The sequence below is a fragment of the Chiloscyllium punctatum genome, chromosome 9 (genome assembly GCF_047496795.1).
Source record: "Chiloscyllium punctatum isolate Juve2018m chromosome 9, sChiPun1.3, whole genome shotgun sequence".
Lineage (NCBI taxonomy): Eukaryota > Metazoa > Chordata > Chondrichthyes > Orectolobiformes > Hemiscylliidae > Chiloscyllium > Chiloscyllium punctatum.
This window is the reverse complement of record NC_092747.1, coordinates 37,182,108-37,200,173: the sequence shown is the minus strand read 5'-3', so window position 1 is coordinate 37,200,173 and position 18,066 is coordinate 37,182,108. Positions and strand designations below refer to the sequence as shown.

Here is an 18,066-nt window from a genome sequence, read left to right as displayed (position 1 = left end):
TTAGGCAGGGAAGAAATTGTTGAGCGCGGGAGCCGTGGATTACTAAGGAAGTTGAATCTCTCGTCAAGAGGATGAAGGCTTATATTAGGATGGGATGTGATGGCTCAGTTAGGGCACTTGAGAGTTAAAAGTTTGCCAGGAAAAACCTAAAGAGAGCTAACAAGAGCCAGGAGGGGATGTATGAAGTCATTGGCTGATAGGATCAAGGAATACCCTAAGACTTTCTGTAGCTATATCAGGAATAAAAGAATGACTACAGTAAGATTAGTAATGGGAAGTTATGCGTGGAGTCAGAGGAGATGGGCGGCATGGTGGCACAGTGGCTAGTACTGCTGCCTCACAGCGCCAGAGACCCGGGTTCAATTCCCGCCTCAGGCGACTGACTGTGTGGAGTTTGCACATTCTCCCCATGTCTGCGTGGGTTTCCTCCCACAATCCAAAGATGTGCATGGTCAGGTGAATTGGCCATACTAAATTGCCTGTAGTGTTAGGTAAGGGGTAAATGTAGGGGTATGGGTGGGTTGCGCTTTGGTGGGTCGGTGTGGACTTGTTGGGCCGAAGGGCCTGTTTCCACACTGTAATGTAATGTAATCTAAAGATAGGGAAAGTGCTAAGTGAATACTTTTTAATCAGTATTCACATTGGAAAAAGACACTATGTTCGAGGAGAATACTGAGAACAGGCTACTATACTAGATTGTATTGAGGTGCACAAGGAGGAGTGTTAGCAATTCTGCAAAGTGTAAAAATTGATAAATCCCCTGGGCTGGATGGAATTTATCCTGGGATTCTCTGGGAAGCCTAGGATAAGATTGCTGAGCCTTTGGCCTTGATCTTTGTCATCATTTCCTTCAGAAATAGTGCCAGAAGATTGGAGGATAGCAAAAGTTCCCTTGCTCAATATGGGGAGCAGAGATAGCCCTGGAAATTATAGACCTGTGAGCCTTATTTCAGTCGTGGTTAAAGTGTTGGAAAGGGTTGTAAAAGATAGGATATATAATAATCTAGAAAGGAATAAGTTAATTAGGGATAGTCAGCATGGTTTTGTGAAGGGTAGGTCGTGCCTCACAAACCTTATTGTGTTCTTTGAGAAACAGGTGGATGAGGGAAAAGCTGTTGATGTGGTGTATGTGCATTTCAGTAAGGCTTTTGATAAGGTTCCCCACATTTGGCAATTGCACAAAATACGGAGGCATGGGATTAAGGGTGATTTAGCGGTTTGGATCAGAAACGGGCTAGCTGAAAGAAGACGGTGGTGGTTGATGGGAAATATTCATCTGGAGTTCAGTCACTAGTGGGGTACTGCAAGGACCTGTTGTGGGTCCACCTTTGTTTGTCATTTATATAAATGTCCTGGATGAGGGCACAGAAGGATGGGTTAGTAAATTTGCAGATGACATGAAGGTTGGTAGAGTTGTGGACAGTGATGAGGGATGTTGTAGGTTACGGAGAGAGATAGATAAGCTGCAGAGCTGGGCTGAGAATTGGTGAATGGAGCTTAATGCAGAAAAATGTGAGGTGTTTGATTTGGAAGGAGTGACAGGAATGCAGATTACTGGGCTGATGGTAAGATTCTTGGTAGTGTGGATGAGCAGAGAAATCTTGGTGTCCATGTGCATATGTCCTTGAAAGTTGCCACCTAGGTTGATAAGGTTTTTAAGAAGGCATATGATGTGTTAACTTTTATTGGGAGAGGGATTGAGTTTCAGAACCATGATCATGCTGCAGCTGTACAAAACTGGTGCCGCCACATTTGGAATATTGCTTGCATTTCTGGTCACTGCATTATAGGAAGGATGTGGAAGCTTTGGAAAGGATTCAGAGGAGATTTACTGGGATGCTGCCTGGTGTGGAGGGAAGGTCTTATGAGGAAGGGCTGAGGAACTTGAGGCTGTTTTCGTTAGAAGAAGGTTGACAGGTGACTTAATTGAGACACACAAGATAATCAGAGAGTTAGATAGGGTGGACAGTGACAGTCTTTTTCCTCAATAGTGATGGCTAGCACAAAGGAACGTAGCTTTAAATTGAGGGATGATAGGTATAGGACAGATGTCAGATGTAGTTTCTTTACTCAGAGTAGTAAGGGCGTGGAACACATTGCCTGCAACAGTAGTAGACTTGCCAACTTTAAGGGGATTTAAATGGTCATTGGATAGGCATATGGAAGAGAATAGAATAGTGTAGGTTAGATGAGCTTTAGATTGGTTCTCAGGTCAGCACAACATCAAGAGCAGAAGGGCCTGTACTGCACTGTAAATGTCTACGTTCTATGTTCTACTAGTCATCTTACCTAGCATTTCCATATGTCGCTTGTTGTCATATTTTGTTTCATAATGTGAAGCTCCTTAAGACATTTAATTTTATGGTACTCAAAGTCCTTTATGAATACAAATTGTTGTTACTCTTGCAGTAATCTTTCCTAAATGCATTGGCAGGTTTGATTCAGTGAGTATCAGGATAAAATGGTACTGATGAGGAAGTAGCAGTATCTTCATACATCTTTTCTGAGTAATTTCAAAAAGTCTATGAAATGGAGTGAAATTTATTGATGTTTTAATAATTTACATATTTTACTGCTTTTTTAAATATTTTATTAGTTCATACTGGGAAGCATCAATGTTCAACAATTGCTTGAGCTAGTGTAAGAGACCACATTTTAATTTTTTTTAACTGTAAATTGAATTGGAAACCTGACTGCTAAATCTGAAAAACCAGGAGACTCTTGCAACTGGAAAATCAAGTTACACATTGTTGAGCTGCACAATGTGATGTTTTTTGGTTGAGCAACAGAATCTTAAAAAGCTGTAAGCACCAAGAACAGTCAAAAAATGAAAAACACTCAGAGCCTGCAGACAGAAAGTATCTCTCTCACTCTATCTCTTTTATCTCTGGGGCAAAAAAAAGACAGGAAAATCCATGACAGCTTAAAGGAAATAAAACAAATGACCCGATCACGCATTGAATCAAAGAATGATCACCGTCTTACAGGCAATAATGTATCAATATTGCAAAAGTAAATTACTGCAAGGAAAATAATTTTCCAATCTGATTAATTGATCTTTAGACTTTTGTTTGCCTTTTCTATATTATTTCTCCACCATAACTATGTGTGTAAAATCTTTTTTTTGCCTTTCTTGCTCTTAATTTTGTGCATTTAGGCTTTTGAAGATGTGTAGTTAAGTTGCATAAATTAGAAATCTTTTTTTCCACTGTTATCATTAAATGCCTTACAATAAATATAAGTTGTTTTTCTGTCACTGAAGAAACCTGATGATGAAACTTTAGTCCTGAGTAGCAGTCAGCTGGGCAATGTGGTCATTTTGGTTGTTTCACTAAGATTTTATACATTTTGTGACAGCTTGTGGGGCACAACTATGGATGCACTCTTCCCAGTTAAGTTGTGACATTACACTTACCATGATAGAACTAGTAGGGAATTAATGTAAAGAGACCATACAATATGAACAGGGGTAAACAGGCAGTAGAAACTTTATAGGAAGTTTTAAGGAATAGAAAACTATTTGACAGCGCAGTGGGAATTATTAATAAGCTACCTGAAGAAGTTGTAAAGTAGAAGATTGCGTATATGCAAAGAAATAGCAAACATGCAGTTAAGTGATTTTTAAGGGGGCTTTTAAATTTCATCTAGGTTAGTGGAAGTCAGATTGTGAACATGGATGGGTCTAGTTTGTTGCACATAATATTGTCCTTTTGTCAGTAAGAGATCATGACATATTAGATTTTGTAATGTAATTTACTTTACCTAAACGTTTAAATTCAGCCATGATCTTAGAATGGCGGGGAAGGCTTGAGGGAACAAATATCCTACTCCCGCTCCAATTTCCTATGTATTGAGACAGGTATAGTTCACAACCTTTTGGTTCAAGAACATTTTTAACAAATAGCAATGGTTGATTTCAACATTGTGTTTGGAAAAGAGAGTTACAAAATAGCTATGAAGTCTTTAGTAGTATGAAGAATATAGTATGAAACCTGTCTGGATTTGGGTAAAGTAACATCAATGCAATAAGGTGAAATTTGTTCCCATTAAACTGGGAAAGGTTGTTTTTTGCATAAATTACAAAATGTTAGTGGGAGGTTTTCAATAAAATTGAATATGATGCTGAATCATTATATGTTGTTAAGTCCACAAGGCCCTCTTGCCAAAAAAACACCAAATAAGAGACAAGGGGACAACATGACATAATAGGAGGTGAACATCAGATTATCATCCACTGACTGCCTAGAAATTAAATTTGTCAAAAGACCTAAATCTGGTACATGATAGAACTGGCTGTAATTCTACTTCTAGTACCACAATTCAGAGAAAAGTCCCAAAGAAGGTATTGAATCAAAGTTAGAATGAAGAGAGTGAATGTGAGTGTTTTGTCAAAATGAAAACAAAAGTCAAAAATTTCTTGGACTTAAATGGTTTTAAAAAGGATAGAATTAAAATAGAACTAAATTTGTTGGAATGGACAGCTAAACACAGATTGAGGCAATCTTTGAGAGATCCATATGGAATAAACAACACCATCTGCGCTGAAATGACCATTTTCTCCAAAAACATTGAAAAGGGAGGCGATGGCCAAGTGGTATTATCACTCAACTATTAATCTAGAAACCCTCAATAATGTTTTGGGGACTTGGGTTTGAATCCCACCATGGCAGATAAAGTTATAGAGATGTACAGCATGGAAACAGAACCTTTGGTCCACTTGTCAATGCCAAACAGATATCCCAACCCTATCTAGTCCCACCTGCCAGCATCTGGCCCAAAACGCTCCAAACCCTTCCTATTCATATATCCATCCAGATGCCTTTTAAATATTGCAATTGTACTAGCCTCTACCACTTCCTCTGGCAGCTCGTTCCACACACGCACCACCCTCTGCATGAAAAAGTTGCCCCTTTTTTATATCTTTCCCCTCTCACCCTAAACCTATGCCCCCGGACTCCCCCACCCCAGGGAAAATACCTTGTCTATTTACCCTGTCCATGTACCTCATGATTTTATAAGGTCACCCCTCAGCCTCTGATGCGCCAGGGAAAACAGCCTTAGCCTGTTCAACCTCTCACTATAGCTTAAATCCTCCAACACTAGCAACCTTGTAAAGCTTTTCTGAACCCATTCAAGTTTCACAACATCCTTCCAATAGGAAGGAGACCAGAACTGCACGCAATATCCCAAAAGTGACCTATACAGTGTCCTGTCCAGCTGCAACATGACCTCCCAACTCCTGTACTCAATACTCTGACCAATAAAGGAACACATCCCAAATGCTTCTTCACTGTTCTATATACCTGTGGCTCTACTTTCAAGGAGCTATGAACCTGCACTTCAAAATCTCTTTGTTCAGCAACACTCTCTACAACCTCTCAAGTGTATAAGTCTTGCTAAGATTTGTTTTCCCAAAATACAGCAACTTGCATTTATCTAAATTAAACTCCTCAGCCCATTGGCCCATCTGATCAAGATCCCATTGTAATCCGAGGTAACCTTCTTCGCTGTTCATTACACTTCCAATTTTGGTGTCATCTGCAAACTTACTAACCATACCTCTTAAGTTCACATCCAAATCATTTCTATAAATGATGAAGAGTAGTGGACCCACTGGTCCTTCTGGTACTCCACTGGTCATAGGCCTGCAATCTGAAAAACAAATCTCCACCACCACTCTCTGTCTTCTACCTTTGAGTCAGTTCTGATTCCAAATGGTTAGTTCTCCCTGTATTCCATGAGATCTAACCTTGCTAACCAATCTCCCATGGGGAACCTTGTTGAACGCCTTACTGAAGTCCATACAGATCACATCTACCACGCAGCCCTCATCAATCTTCTTTGTTACCTCTTCATAAAACTCAATCAAGTTTATGAGACTTGATTTCAAACACACAAAGCCATGTTGACTTTCCCGAATCAGTCCTTGCCTTTCCAAATACATGTACATCCTGATCCTCAGGATTCCCTCCAACAACTTGCCCACCATCGACGTCAGGCTCACTGGCCTATAGTTCCCTGGATTGTCCATACCACCTTTCTTAAATAATGACACCATGTTAGCCAACCTCCAGTCTTCTGGCACCTCACCTGTGACTATTGATGATATAAATATCACAGCAAGAGGCCCAGCAATCACATCTCTAGCTTCCCACAGAGTTCTAGGGTACACCTGATCAGGTCCTAGGGATTTATGGTCAAATTTGAATTCAATAAAAAAAATTGGAATTAAGAGTCAACTGATGACCATGAAACCATTGTCAATTGTCGGAAAAACCTATCTGGTTCACTAATGTCCTTTAGGGAAGGAAATCTGCCAGCCTTACCTGATCTGGCCTACATGTAACTCTAGAGCCACAGCAATATGGTTGACTCTCAACTGCCCTCTGAAACCGCCTAGCAAGCCACTCAATTGTACCAATTGCTAGAAAGTCACAACAAAGAAATGAAACTGGATGGACCACTTGGTATCAACCTTGGAACTGAAAAGACAATGGCAAAAACACAAACAGCCCTGTCGACCATGCAAAGTTCTCCTTACCATCTTCTGGGGGCTAGTGCTGAAATTAGGAGAGCTGCCTCACAGACTAGTCAAGCATCAACCTGACAGTCATTCTTACGGAATCATACCTTACAAATAACATTCCAGACATCACTACTACCACCTCTGGATATGTCCTGTCCCACCGGCAGGACAGACCCAGCAGAAGTGGCGGCACAGTGATATACAGTTGGGAGAGGGTTGCCCTGGGAGTCCTTGACATCGACTCCAGAAGCCATGAAGTCTCACAGTTTTAGGTTAAACGTGGGCAAAGAAACCTATTATTGGTTACTAAATATCATCATCCTTTGGCTGATGAATCAGTACTCCTCCATGTTGGAGGAAGCACTGAGGATGGCAAGGTCGTATCCAAAATGTACTCTGAGTGGGAGATTTCAATGTCTACCACCAAGAGTGGCTTGGCAGCAGCATTACTGATAAAGCTGGTCGGGTCCTAAAGGATATAACTGCTAGACTGGGTCTGTGATAGATGATGAAGGAACCAACAAGTGGAAAAAACATAGTTGGCCTCATCCTTACTAATCTGCTGGCATATGTCCATGACAGTATAGGTAAAAGTGACCACTGGACTGTCCTTGTGAAGACAAAGTCCCGCCTTTGAGAATAATTGACAATTTGACAATTGAGAATAACCTCCATTGTGTCGTGGGACAGACTTCAAACTGATCTAGCAGCTCAAGACTGAGCATCCATGAGGTATTGTGAGCTATCAACAGCAGCAGAACTGTAGTACAGCACAATCTGCAACCTCATGGCTTGGCATATCCCCTACTCAACCATTGCCATCAAGACAGGGGATCATTGCAAGTTCAATGGAGAATTAAGTAGGGCGTGCCAGGAGCAGCATCAGGCATGCCTAAAAAAGAGGTTTCAACCTGGTGAAGCTACTAAACAGCACTACCATCATGCCAAAAAGCAAAAACAGCAAGTGATAGACAGAACTAAGTGATCCCACAGCCAACGAATCAGGTCTAAGGTCTGCAGTCCTTCCACATCCAGTCGTGAATGATGGTAGACAATTAAACAACTCACTGGTGGAGGAGGCTCCACAAATATCCCCATCCTCAATGATGGAAGAGCCCAGCACATCAGTGCAAAAGATATGACTGATATATTCGCAACAATCTTTATTCAAAAGTGCCGAGTGGATGATTAATCTCGGGCTCCTGCAGTGGTCCCCAGCATCACAGATACCAGTCTCCAGCCAAGTTGATTCACTCCACATGGTATCAAGAAATGGCTGGAGGCACTGGATACTATAAAGGCAATGGGCCCTGATAACATACCGGCAATAGTACTGAAGACATGTGCTCCAGGACTTGCTGCTGCCCTAGCCAACTACCCAACAATGTGGAAAATTGCCCAGGTGTGTCCTGTATACAAAAAGCAAGACAAACCCAACCCAGCCAATTACCACCCAATCAGTCTACACCCCATCATCAGTAAAGTGATGGAAGGGGTCATCAACAATGCTATCAAGCAACACCTCTCAGCAACAACCAGCTCAGTGACGCCCATTTTGTGTTTCATCAGGGTCACTCAGCTCCTGATCTTTTTACAGCTTTGGTTCAAACATGAACAAAAGAGCTGAATTCCAGAGGTGAGGTGAGAGTGACAGCCTTCAACATCAGGCCGCATTTGACAGTATGGCATCAAGGACCCCTGGCAAAACTGGAGTCAATGGGTATCGGGGGCAAAAGCTCTACTGGTTAGAGTTATATCTGGCTGTGGTTGTGGAGGGTCAGTTATTTCAACTCCAGGACATCTCTGCAGGAGTTCCTCAGGATAGAGTCCTAGACCCAACAATCTTCAGCTGCTTCATCAATGACCTTCCCTCTGTCATAAGGTCAGAAGTGGGGTTGTTCGCCAATGATTGCACAATGTTCAGCACCATTCATGACCTCAGAATCTGAAGCAGTCTGTGCTCAAATGCAACAAGATCTGGACAATATCTAGGCTTGGGCCGACAAGTAATATTCGTGCCACATAAATGCCAGATAATGACCATCACCAATAACAGCCACTCTAACAACTGCCCCTTGACATTCAGCAGTATTACCATCATTGAACCCCGCCACTGTCAACATCCTTGGGGTTACCATTGACCAGAAACTCAACTGGACTCACCACATAAAACAGTGGCTACAAGAGTAGGTCAGAGACTAGGGATACTATAGTGAGTAACTCACCTCCTGACACTCCTACGTCTATCCACCATCTACAAGGCACAAAATAGGAGCGTGATGGAATACTCCCAACTTGCCTGGATGGGTGCAGCTCCAACAACACTCAAAAAGCTTGACACCATGCAGGACAAAGCAACCCGCTTGACTGAGACCACATCTATAAACATTCAATCCCTCCACCACCAGTGCTCAGTAGCAGCAATGTGTACTATCTACAAGGTGCACTGCAGAAATTCACCAAAGATCTTTAAACAGCACCTTCCAAACCTATGACCACTTCCACCTAGAAGGACAAGGGCAGCAGGTACTTGGGAATACCACCACTTGCAAGTTCCCCTCCAAGTCACTCACCACCCTGACTTGGAAATATACCACCATTCCTTCACAGCCATTGGATCAAAATCCTGGAATTCCCTCCCTACCGGCATTGTGGGTCAACCCACAGCAAGTGGACTGCAGCGATTCAAGAAGGCAGCTCCCCACCACCTTCTCAAGGAAAAATAGGGATGGGCTATCAAGGCTGGCCAGCCAGCAATGTCCAAGTCCTACAAATGAATAAAAAAAGGAAACTGACTCAAGATCAAGAAATTCACATCTCCTGTTTAATGTATGACTTCGTAAATTGGGAAATGAAATATTGCCTGTCAGTTAATCTCTTTAGACAGCCAATGGAGTTACACCCCAGGATATGCACTGAACTTCATTTCAACAGATGCTTTTCAGCAGTGAAACAGAAGGAAAATGGAATCTGTGACAAAAATGGCTGGAACTCTCTGTCCCCGGAGAAGCACCATGCAGATCTAAAAATGAGGTGTCAACCTGGTGAAGCGAAAATTCAAATTATTTGCATGCCAAATTGTTCAGCCAACATTTTAGATCTAAGCTTAGCAATCTGTCATATTCAACATTCAAAATTCACTCTGTTCACCACTCACACACAGTGGCAGCCGTATGTACCATTTACAAGTTGCACTGAAGCAACCCACCCAAGATTCCTCCAAGACCATCTTCCAAACCCACAACCACCATTCCCTAGAAGGACAAGGCCACTTGATGTATGAGTATGCCATCACCTGCAAGTTTCCTTCCAAGCTATATACTATCCTAACTTGGAATTGTATCACTGTTCCTTCATTGTCACTGGGTCAAATTCCTGGATCTCCATTCTACATCCCAAAGACTGCAGTGATTCAAGAAAGCTGTTTACCATTACCTTGTCCAGGGTAATTGGGCGTGGGCAATAATTGTTGGCCTCACTGGTGGCACGCACATTTCTTTGAATGAATAAAAGTAAAAAAAAGACACTCTCAATAAAATAGTTTGCTGGAAAATAAAGTATATTGCTATATGGTAAAAAAGAAACAAAGGTTTTTTTTAAAATGATCAATGAGAGGTGGTTAAAAAAAGGAAAAACATTTCTTCCTCTTCACCTGATCTAATATTGGCTCAGGAATAGGAATTCACTAAAATTAATGCAAACAAAAATTAGGAATAAAGGAAATAATAACGAACACAAACAAATCCTCAGGTCTAGATTTGATTGTATGATTGTATGATTTTTAAAGAAGTAAACGAAGTAGTGGAAAAGTCAAATTAAATAAACTACAAATGTTTATTGTCATAAGTTATGAATATTCCTTTTAGTTTGATAAATTGCTCATGTAATGCGAACAAAGTTTTTGACCTGATTAGGGAGCTGAGCAGAAACTGACACAGAGTAGAGATATTGAGCAGAAAATCATTCCTAACCTGAAAAGGCAATGCTGCAAGGAGTGGTATTTCTAGGAGTGATAAAGTTAAAAGATGATTTGATTATAATTTTCAATATATTAAGGGAAACACAGTAAAATTGAAGGAACAATTTCATTCTTTGGAGAGCACATGAATGGGAGCACAGTGTAAAATTCAGAGATAGCTCTTAGAAGTATGATATTAGGAAACACTTATTCCCACATAGTGGTAGAAATTAGGATCAGTCTTTATAAATTGTGATTGACCGCAGATCAATTGTTCATTTTGAAGCTGATAGATTTTTGTAAACCAAAGCATTTGGGGAAAAGGCACATATATGGAGTTAGATCACAGATCAAACACATTCTCTGAGTGCTAGATCAAGTTTGAGAGATTAAATTGCTTACTTTAGAACCTAAAGAAGCCATTATGTATAAAGATTTTTTTAAACCTAAGAATTACTGAGTTACTTGTTGAGTTGTAATCAGTAGAGTGCCACAGGGATCAGTGCTGGGGCCTTCACTATTTATAACCTGTATCAATGAATTGAATGAAGGGTAAGTGATTGTTGTAACCAAACTTTTTGATGGCACAAAGATTAAATAGGAGACGTCTAAAGGAATCTGCAAAGTAATAAAATTATGTTATGTGAGTGGGCAAAAATTTGACAGGTTATATGTGGGGAGTTGTGAACTTGTAAAGTTTGGCAGGAAGAATGGAAAAGTAATATGCTACTTAAACGAAAAGATACTGTAGAACTCTGCAGTACAGAGAGATGTAAGTGTCCTGATACATGAATCACAAAGTTAGCATGCAGATACAGCAAGTGATTGGGAGTGCTAGTAGAATATTGTTGTTTATTGCTAGGCAAATGGAATACAAATAAGCTTGCAAAGGACACCAAAATTGGTGGTGACGGTGAAGAAGGTTTTCTAAGTGTACAACAGGACCTTGGTCATTTGGGCTGAGAAGTAGCAGATGGAGCTTAATTTAATTATATGTGAGGTATTGCATTTTGGCAAGGCAAATCAGGTCAGGACTTGTGCACTTAATGGTAGGGTCCTAGAAAGTATTGCCAGACAAAGAGACCTTGGGGTGCAGGTTCGTAGTTAACTGAAAGTGGAGTCGCAAGTAGATGGTAAAGAAGGCATTTGGTACACTTGCCTTTATTAGTCAGTGCATTGGATATAGGATTTGGGAGGTCATGTTCAGGCTGTACAGAATATTGGTTAGGCCACATTTGGAATATTGCACTCAATTTTGGTCTCCACGCTATAGGAAAGATGTTGTTAGTTTGGAAGAGTTCAGAAAAGAATTTACATAAATTGATTGGAAAGTTTGAGCTATAAGGTGAGGCTGAATAGGCTGGGGCTATTTTCTCTGGAACATAGGAGGCTGAGGGGAGACCTTATAGAGGTTTATAAAATCATGAGGGATGTGGATAGAGTGAATAGCTAAACTCTTTTCCCCAGGGTAGGGATATCCAAAACTTAGATGGCATAGGTTTAAGGTGAGAGGGGAAAATTTTTTAAGGGGTGTAAGGGGCAAGTTTTCCATGCAGAAAGTGGTACGCGTGTGGAATGAGCTGCCAGAGGAAGTGATGCAGACTGATACAATTACAGCGTTTAAAAGGCATTTGGATGAGTACACGAATAGGAAGAGTTTAGAGCAATATGGGACAAATGCTGGCAAATAGGACTGAATTGATTGAGGATACCTGGTCGGCATAGATGAGTTGAACGTAAGGGTTTGTTTCTGTGCGGTACAATTACGTCTCTATATAAGAGACACCCTGAAATGTGTTCAAGCCCAGGAGTCCCAGACCAGGAAATACATCATACCAAGCTGTCCACTAGGATCTGTTGATAAAGGCAGCTCACTTCTCATTAAGAATGGTCAGACAGCTGATGGGTCACAACTGCATCAAGTGGGAGCTCCAGGCTAGCAACGTGATCCAAGGTAACAATGTCAACAATAAACGTTTGTGGTTCCAGAAGCTTTGGCTCAGAGTCGTTGCCTGCAGTTCAGTCTCCAGTCTACCTGGATATTTTATAAGAGAAGATGGTCATGCCCCTTAGGTTAGGGCCTTCTGATTTGGTAAGTGGTCAGGTGTATAGAAGTGCATCTACAGCTAAATCAAGTATGGGCAGCCATATAGCAGGAATATAGGATCCTCAGATTTGTAGCAGCCCAATAGATTTCAGGGTGTTTCTGCTTGTTTATATGAATGTGAGCTCAACAGGGTGGATTAGCTAATTGAACAAGGCATGTTGATACAGGAAACTATTCAAGTGGAGCAGAGAGAAAAATGGAATGTAGAGTGACACTGCTCACTGCTGTAAAGAATGAGAGTCTAGAAGACTGCTTTGCCTGCCTGGTTCCAGGGGTCAGGATGTCTGATTAGGATTAGAGATGTATATACATTGGGAAAGGGAGGATACAGTCGTCATGGTCCATGTATGTGTCAATAACATAGGCAGGACAAAGAAGAAGGTGCTGCACAGTCATTATGAGGAGCTAAGCATCAAAATAGAAGCAGAACCTCAAAGGTAATAATCTCTGGATTAATTCCTGAGCTACATGCAAGTTGGAATATGACAAATAAAATTAATAAAATAAATGTGTGACTCAAAGATTGATGGGATAAAATGGGTTCTGATTTGCGGAACACTGGCTCCAGGACTGCAAAAAGGAGAAGCTGGGATGGTCTATGGCTGATAAGGCTACAGGTAACACATAATTAAAGGCTCAAAACTAAACGCATGTAGCATTGACACAAACAGATGATCTAAAAGTGCAAACAGGAGTAAATGTGTGTAATCCAGTAGCCATTCCAGAGCCATTCCAGAGACATAACTGTAGGATGACATAGATCAGGACCTGAATGTTGAAGGGTACATAACATTTAGGAAGGAGAAGAAACCAGGAAAAGATGGTGGCATGGCTCTGTGAATTCATAATCATATTAACATAGTGGAGAGAGAGCGATGAGCTAAGTTCAGGAAAATTCAGAAGAAGAGATTTGAAATGATTAAGGCAATAAGTCACTTGTGAGAGCAGAGTACAACTGTCCTAAACAGCGACCACATGGTAGGATAGAATAGAAAGAAAGAAATGACGTTTGTCACAGAGGCATGATGATATTCTTGTGGCCTTACTGCACTTTCCTCCCTGTTCCACATAACCCTTGACTCATTTTTCAATCAAAAATCTGTAATATGGCCTTGAATATGCTCAATAAACCAACCTCCACTGCTCACTGAGGGAAAGAATTCAAGACAATAATGACCCTCTGAGAGAAGAAATTCCTCCTTAAATGGGAGACCTTTGTTTTGAAACTGTGTCCTCTAGTTCTAGATTACTCCATGAGGCACAATTTTGAATATAGAGCTTTCTGTAAGTTGGTAATTCTTTGTTATTCTTTGCTATTTATTGTACGTTCTTGTCAAACACTTGTTTTACATCAAATAGGCATCTCCGTTCAATACTGAAACTTAATTCACTTATAATGCCATCCTACATATTTCCAAAAATTTCAAAATATGTTGTTCTATATGTTTTAGCATATCTTAACACATAGCACAATACTGCAGCAAACATTTTTCAATGATTATTTGTTGCTGCTTTAATTATTTTTCAGAGAAAGTATTATAAGATTGTGTATGCATTTGGTGATCAGATTGTTTTAATTTGTTGGTCAATATCTTTCTTTACATATCCAGGAAATGGACTTGAATATGTTATATGTTACCAACATACAATCACTGTGGCCTTATATATATATTGTTGTTTTTCTCTTTTGCGCATGATATAATTCCGTTTCTCTTCTACATTTTTATGTTTTTGTATTAATGTCTCTAAACCATTTTAAATTCATATCTTGCGGTTAGTTTAAACTGTTACTAAATATTCCTTGGTCTCAAAATCTATTTTAGATAAAAAGACTTATTTAACCATTTATTATTGGTTTAGAAACCTTAACACTGCCTCAAATTTTTAAAAAGTTGTATTTCTTCACCACTATTCATGATCTCAGAATGTCTCAAGTTGATTTGCATCCAGTAATATACTTTTAAAACGTAATCACTGTTGTAAAACAGATCAATAATTTGAGTGCAGAAAACATGGCAAAAAGAAGATGATCAGGTCATGGATTTAATGTTAGTGGTTGCTTGGTCAGTGTTTGACAAGACACTGGGGAGAATCTGAGTTGTAAAACAAACCCTTGTTCTAATGTCTTATCGAGATGAAGGCACTGCCAATATCACAGCTTCCCTCTGTACGATTTTTATATGACTGTCTGAAATAACCGGTCTTAAGTCCATAAACCTCTGAAACATCTTCTAAAGATTCAAACTGTTTAAATCTGTATCTGTGAGAATTATTTTGTTGTTGTGCTAATTAATTTGATATGTTATACTGCATATTTTTCTATCTTGTCCGTTCTGAGATATTTCTGCTAATTGTGAATCGAATCAGCTCTTGGTAGTAATATCAGCAAGCTTATCTGCCACAGGAGATCATGCAGGAAATGAATAGGTCAGTGAGGAATAGGTCAACAGACAGCTTAGAGGTAAATTTGTACAATACGCGTGCCAGGCAATTAACTTCCCCGACAACAAAGAACCTAAACACCAACCTTTGATTATTCATGGAATTAGTAAATTCACCACCAGTCACCACTGATAGTCACCATTGATTCGAAGTTTAATCAATATATGAATAATTTGATGACAACAAAGAGGTTCTGCAGTAAGTAACTCATTTTCTGACTTCCCAAAACTAATTCACCATCTGAGTTAATTGTCTGGATAAGTACAGCTCCAACAATACTCAGGAGTCAAGTAGCTGTTTCGCAGGGCTTTAATTCACTGGGAAAATAACAATCACCTGAAATCAAACTAAGTTCTACCTTTGCAAACTTGAGAGTGTAACCCCTGGTCATTTGTAAACTATTTAGCTGATACAAACTTAGGTGGACACAAGCTCCACTATGGAGAAAGTGAGGACTGCAGATGCTGCAGATCAGAGTCGAGAGTGTGGTGCTGGAAAAGCACAGCAGGTCAAGCAGCATCCGAGGAGCAGGAGAATCAATGTTTCAGACAAGGGCCCTTCATCAGGAATCCTGATGAAGGGTTCTTGTCTGAAACATTGATTCTCCTGCTCCTCGGATGCTGCCTGACCTGCTGCGCTTTTCCAGCACCACACTCTTGTCAAGCTTCACTATAGTGAGACAGCATATCTTGAAGCAAGGACATTGTATATCTACCCACTATTTGACTAGTGAATCTGAAGAATGCCATGCACAAGGATCTTTTCTTCTGTTTCATGAGAAGTGAAGTGCCAAGGCAGACACTGTAGCAGGCCTGGAGTCACGCTTCAAAACCAGCTGCAGTGCTAAAAAGGTGTTGCATCATTTAACCTGTGTAGCTAAGTGGAGAACCAACTTTGAGTGATGTCTTACTTCAGCGCCATAATTTTCACAGCACTTTCTGATTCCCATCAATCTTCACTCTTTCACATCCCCACTGCTGCAGGAGATCCCACTTACTCATTCTATACCAATGGGAGGTTTTAGCAATTAGAAACCCTTCCAGCTTTAGCTGTGCTATCAGCAGCTGCTGTTATTTTCACAGAATGTACAGCAGCATATCACAGTCACCTGGTTGTACATAAAAGGCTACGAACCCTACTTGTATTTATGAGCAAATTTCATCATCCTGTTGCAATCCTAATTCTGATGTCCATATCTTGTAACTGATCATACAAATAATTATACAGCTCACACAAATGCACATGCCTTGGTTGAGTGACACATTAATGAGCTCCAATTATTTTCTCTGTCTCTTGTTCTCTGCAGGGCAGCAATACACAAGACTGGAAGCTAACAGAAAAACGGACAACTTTAATTTGGGTCCAATTTTCATGGGAGTCTTGAAGATTATGGCATAAGCCTTCTCAGAACAAATGGGATGGAAGTCAGGAGAATTGGAACAGCAGAATCATTGCTGTTTTCTCTTTTCTTCTATTTATCCTCACTATATGGCTGTTTCAGGAAGAGCTGATTATTTAATCTCAGCATTCTGTGACATCAAAGAAATTTCCACAGGATTCTAACATCTTATCATTCCTGACGGTAGTTGTTGTTGTCTGAAGTGTTATTCACAAGCCTGATCATGAGTTAAAATGCAGAGATCTGAAACAGAATGAACTGTGCTCAATGTGATCAATTTGTAAACAAAGTGCATGCGATCATCTTCATTTTGACAAAAGCCAGAAGTTATAAAATTCCATTATTGTTCTATTAATCTGAGTTATGTAACTGAGGACAGGTAGCTTCACGATTTTAGCTAGAGTTTTCTAACTGATCTCAAAGGGTGAACAAATTCTAGCTGGGTTACTTCAAGGTAATCAAAAATCAGTTATGCATTTGCTTCAGTCACTCTGCAGAGAAAATTGTTTTGCTGTTATCTAATAGAAAGTTTACTAAGGGCATAAAGTAACACTGAAAAAAGTGAGTGCACCAAATAGAAGTGATTATGCCAAAACCATTATTAGAAACTTCAGGAGAACTTCTTGTCAGTTTAAAACAAACTTCATTTTATAAATTGCATACCTTTATTACTAAAGGTCATTAACAGTGCTGCAGATAAAATGTTGTCAGATGTAAGAATCACCAGCAACCATTGAAACGTTATCAGTTCATGGACTTAACTGTGGCAAAATTCCCAAATTTAAGTTTAATTAAATTATCTCAACAAGATAAACTATGGCAAGATGAGCAGCAGAATTAGGTGAGACATCCCGTGATGCATATCTCAATGTAAGGAGTATCTCACTTCATCTTATATGCATTGACCAAATGGCGAGGCATGGCTCTTGCTAGGCAATGATGAGTTACCAATGACGGGAGATTATTGCATGTTAAAGACCTTGTTAATGCTCACTAATATTCAGCTTCTTGTTTGTGCTAAGCAAGCTGGATGCCAAGAATTCTCCACATGGAAGTCAAAGCTGAGAGCTGGTGACTTCAGCTCACCACTTGTTCCAAGGATTCCCATGTTAGACATTGGCCACCAGTATTACAGAGCACAGTCAATAGGCACTAGCCACATAGAGTCAAAGAGTCTTAGCGATGTATAGCCTGGAAACAGACTTTTCCGTCCAACTTGTCCTTGCCGACCAGATATCCAAACCCAATCTAGTCCCATTTGCTAGCACTTGGCCCATATCCCTCTAAACCCTTCCTATTCATATACCCATCCAGATGCCTTTTAAATGTTGTAATTGTACCAGACTCCACCACTTCCTCTGACAGCTCATTTTATATATGCATCACCCTCAGTGTGAAAAAGTTGCCCCTTTGTAAAAGTAGGTCCTTTGTAAATCTTTCCCCTCGCACCCTAAACCTATGCCCTCTAGTTCTGGACTCCACCACCCCAGGGAAAGGACCTTGTCTATTTACCCTATCAATTCCACTATTAATTTTATAAACCTCTATATTCACAGACATTGGCAACTAACATGTGCCAGCCCCTAAGAACTCTCATGGCACAAATCTGATCCATTTACAGCTTGCTTCTGAAT

The 18,066-nt window shown here is 40.2% G+C and overlaps 1 protein-coding gene across 4 annotated transcripts in view; it reads left to right on the top strand.

Annotated features, from left to right (window-relative positions):
• Positions 1-18,066, top strand: part of rxfp2b (relaxin family peptide receptor 2b) — a 158,282-nt gene that overhangs the window by 3,626 nt on the left and 136,590 nt on the right. Inside the window, exon 1 of one of the 4 annotated variants that reach the window (XM_072577252.1) lies at positions 16,568-16,615. The exons of the other annotated variants lie outside the window; for them this stretch is intronic. The gene's annotated coding sequence lies outside the window, so the exon portion shown is untranslated. Of the gene's footprint in view, positions 1-16,567; positions 16,616-18,066 lie in introns of those variants that run through there. 4 annotated transcript variants of the gene reach the window in all.